This window comes from Lactuca sativa, chromosome 4 (genome assembly GCF_002870075.4).
Source record: "Lactuca sativa cultivar Salinas chromosome 4, Lsat_Salinas_v11, whole genome shotgun sequence".
In the NCBI taxonomy this organism is placed as follows: domain Eukaryota; kingdom Viridiplantae; phylum Streptophyta; class Magnoliopsida; order Asterales; family Asteraceae; genus Lactuca; species Lactuca sativa.
The window spans coordinates 287948517-287953344 of record NC_056626.2 but is presented as its reverse complement, the minus strand read 5'-3'; positions in this window follow the sequence as shown (position 1 = coordinate 287953344).

Sequence of the window (4828 nt, the reverse complement as noted above, 5' to 3'; positions counted from 1 at the left end):
GTGAGTTGGATGAGTTTACACTTGGACTCGTTGAGTCCCTTCAAGGACTCAGCGAGTCTGCTGTGCAGACAACACCAAAATTCGACTTTTAGCCAATTTGCATCAAGTATAAGTGAAAACAAGCCTAGGCTTTGATACCACTGTTGGGTTTTGAGCAATCTAACACTCCTATGGTGTACATGCAACCCTAAATACCTTGGATCTATGTTTTCTCTATTATACATGCAAATATCAATTTTCCAAGATATTATCCTAACTAGCATATTATGAAGTACAAGTAATATAAAATAGTAGAATTACATACCTCTTTGTTGGTGCTTGATTCCATGGAGCTCAAGAGCCTAGTGCCCCAAATGTGACACCTCAAATGGTTCACACAACATCATATGCACTTGGAATAACTTAGAGAGAAATCATCACTTCATGAAATCGGCTTGCCCTCCACACATAGACTTAGTGGCCGATTTTGACAAGAATGATATTTTTATATAGTGTGACACAATTAGGGTAAACCCTAATTGTCATGGCTTTCCATTTCCTTGGATCCATGGGTTCAAATACACCATGGAGCATCCATGGAGCATCCTATGGGTTTTAGCCCAACTTGATAATCTATGGAGCAATAGCCCACTATATAAGTATGGATGATTTACACAATCAACCCATATATTTAATTAATCCTCTTTTGATCACTTAATTAATTCTTGATCAATACCAATTACATAATCTTATAAATATGTTAGAACTTATAATATATTAACAAACCTTAAGTGTTATTTCTCTCATTATAGTCTATCCAAATGCATGATGCCATGCAACCCAAATGGACCATGCCAGGTCGGGTCAAGTCTTACCAATTATAGTTATCGACTTAGACATTAATCCAACAGTTTACAGCCGTAAACTCAAGAACAATTCAAAGACAGTAAACTGTGTATCTTCAATAACCGTAATCTAAGCTTCAAAAACCGTAATCAGTAACCGTAAACACTCAGCCCGTAAACTCCCGACCGTAAACTGAGTTTACGACCACAAACCCAACTCTGACCGTAAACTCAAGCTTTGACCGGAAATTCAACTTTGATAATTTTTGTTTCAAATCTTTGCCTTAAAACTTAATAATCGATGGATTCTCAAAGCCAAACACATCATCATGAGCTGGATTCTGTCATGGGCACAACTACACATATTCCAAGACTTCTGTCTGCAGATGGCTTTCCTGAGTGGAAATACAGGATTGAGAAGTATATTAAAATGAAAGACTTCAAAGTTTGGAGAAGCATCATCAAGGGTCCTGTCCGAATTACTACCACTTTTGGGGGAAAAATAGTTGACAAAGCAGTTGAAAACTATACAGATGAGGATTTTGAGAAAGTTGAGGAACATGAAAGGGTTTTGGCCACTCTGACCATGGCTTTAGCTCAAGGTTTCAGAGAGTATACTTCAGCTAAGGCTTTGTAGGAGGCCTTGATTAAGGTATATGAAGGAAATGAAGATATGAAGGAAAGCCGCCAGGATATGCTGCGTCAAAGGTTCAATATGTTCAACTACATTCCCGGAGAAACCCTGGAGGCACAGCTGCAACGATTCACAACTCTCACTACCGAAATGAATATAGCTGGGATCTTCTTAACTAAATCTGAGATAAAAAAAGTTGCTGAATACTCTTCCAAAGTCATGGGACATGAATGTAGCTGTTATTAAGAAGACCAAGGATCTGAATCACATCACTCTTGCTGAAACAATGGGGATCATCAAAGCTTGTGATATTGATAATAAACAATGAGAGATTAACCATGTGAATTCATATTCGACTGCAAATCTTGGAATTTCCTCTAACAATGCTCTTTCATCAGTCATTCCTTCTTCAAGTCAAGCATTTGCTGTTCAACAACCTCAGATCCAAACCATTACTGTTGCGTCATCAATGCCGCACTCGCAAAGCCAGTTGTCTGTCACTCCTCAAGCTGCTCCTTCCTCCAATGTACTAGTTGTGGCCTCTTCCTCAAACACAAAGGAATGTGATGACAATCTTACTTTTGCCACAGGACTTGCAAACTGCTATAATGCTCTTGTTGCTGGAGATACTCCACCTCAGTTGTCATTTGCTGATCTGGATCAGATTCGTCCAGAAGATGTGGAAGAGATGGACATTACATGGCAGATAGATATGGCAGTATTCAGGGCTAAGCAGTTTGCCAAGAAGACTGGGAAGAACAACTGGGCTATGAATGCTGATAAAAAGGTGGGGTTTAACAAAGGGAAGCTGCATTGTTTCAACTGTCACGAGCCGGGTCATTTTGCTCGTGAGTGCCTGAAGCCGGATAGAAGATTGAACAATGTCATGAAAATGGTTGTAGTGGGAAACAATCGGGGAGGTGCTCAGGTTAACAGTGAGACGGCTATGGTTGCTCAGTCATTTGACTTGGAGGATCAAATTCAGGCTTTGAACATTTCAAGACCTAAGAATGCTCACCTGGCCTAAGTTAATGATGAAGCTCCGATGAAGAATGTTGCGGCTGATCTTGAAGAAAGGATGATGGAGCTGCAGTTTGCACTGATGGTATCTTCTACTTCTGAACCCAAGAAAAGTGAGGTAAGTTTACCTTCTTGTTCTCAGGCATGTGCTGATTATGTTAAACTTCTTCGTGAGGAAATAGAATCATTACGTAGAGAAGTAGAAGACCTTAGATATGAGGGCTATCAACTTAGAAAAGGACCAAAACCCCTAAAGGCCCAGTTAGAGACAAAAATAAAGGACTTTAGAAAACTTCAGGAGGACTACAGTAACAAATGTGAAAACTATGACTATATCAAGAGACAGAATGTTGAGTACTGAGCTTGATACATTAAAAGGCAAATTTGAAACTGCAAATTTTGATTTTAAAAAGTATGATGAATCAAGTGAGGTAGTTGCCAACATGATTAACCATTGCCTGCAATTCAAACAAAACCAGAAAAAGGGTTTGGGATATGATAACGTGCCTCCACCTTTCAATCACAATTATCAGTATCACCCTGTCACTGATGAGGAGATTGCCAACGAATCTTTCATGGTTTATGGCAAGCCAACTGGTTTTGTTTCAGGAGGAGTTATTAATGTTGAAAGTTCTAACGTTTCTACTTCCCCTGCAGATCAATCCTTAGGTCAGCCAAAGCACGAAGTTGAAGGATCTGTTTCTGATAATAAAACTGAGTCTAAACCTGAAGTTTTAGTTTCAAATAAAGAATTTATTGTTTCTGATGTTAAAAATGACAATGTTTTTCATGATACTTCTACATCTGCTGATACTGAATTAAACTTTTTTCAAGTGTTTGATGAATTGTTTGATAATTCTGATGTTTGTAATGCTTCTGATGAAAGCACACAAACTCCACAAGTTACAGCATCCGATGCACCTTCACTTATCTCGCAACCTGCTTCTTGTACATGTTCTTGTAGGAAAAGTAAGGATGTCAGGAAAGAAAATAAATCTGAGAAAAGCAGTACCAGTTTTAATAATAAACAATTTATTTTAATTGTGGTATTAGTGGACATATAGCTAAGAATTGTCCAAATAGGATTTTTGTACATTTTATGTCACCAAGGGGAGGGAACGATTCTAGAGGAAGGTCTTTAACTAGAAAGTCCTCCAGAACTCGTTCTCAGGATGATGATTGGAAGGATGATCGAAGTGGAAAAAGGGCAGTTTTTCAAAAGAACAAAAAGGTGTTTCATGACAACGTCACAAACAGTTTGCCAAAACCGAACAAGGCTCCGCCAAGATCGGTTTCGTCAAAGAGCAGTTCCGGATCTTCAACCAATTCTGGTAGAACATCTAGACACTCAATGTAAACTGATAAGAAACCTATTTCAAAACCACATGCGACTGTTAAGATACCCAAATATCATTGGATGCCCAAATTAACTTCCAATCAATCATTAGCATCCTCTACAAATGTTAAAAATGATGACTCAAAATTGAAAATTTTAAAAGATTAATCAGAGAAAGTGAAGGGTCAACCCAGGAAAGTGATGACATGGATTCCCAAATATAAATGATCCCACTCATTTTGTAGGGATAGTTGCGGATGAATGTCGTCAGACCTTAGTATGTCAACAACGGCTGCTCCCAGCATATGACAGAAGACATCTCCCAACTGAGCAACATTCAATCCTTTAACAGGGGATATGTTTCCTTTGCAGCTGGAGAAGGTGGCAAGATTACTCAGAGAGGAACAGTCACAAATGGAGTGCTAAGCTTTGAAAATGTCAACTTTGCTCCCGAGTTAAAACACAGCTTGTTGAGTGTTTCCCAAATTGTGACAAAGGATATTCTACTCACTTTACTAACAAAGAGTGTATGATTCTCAAGCCAGGCATTGTCATCCCAGAAGAGTGGATTCTTGTCAAATCAAAGCAGGATGAAAATGCTTACATTATTGATATGAACATCAACATTCCCGAACAAGTCACTTTCCTCTTTTCAAAGGTCTCAGAACAGAACGCAATGATGTGGCACCGACGACTTGGTTATGCTAACTCGAAAAATCTGAATTGTCTTGCGAAGAATGAGATGGTCCGTGGTTTACCTGTCATAGATTTTATAACTTTTGAAAAGTGTGTGTCATGTGTACAAGGAAAGCATCATAGAAAACCACACCTGCCAAAACAGGTTAACAATCAGTCAGGTGCTCCAATTGCTGCATATGGATTTATTTGGTCCAGTCAACATCCTCAGCATCAACAAAAATTCGTATTGTCTGGTTGTGATTGATGACTTCTCTCGTTTTACGTGAGTTTTCTTCTTATCCAACAAAGCTGGGGTTGCTGATCTGATAAAGAAGT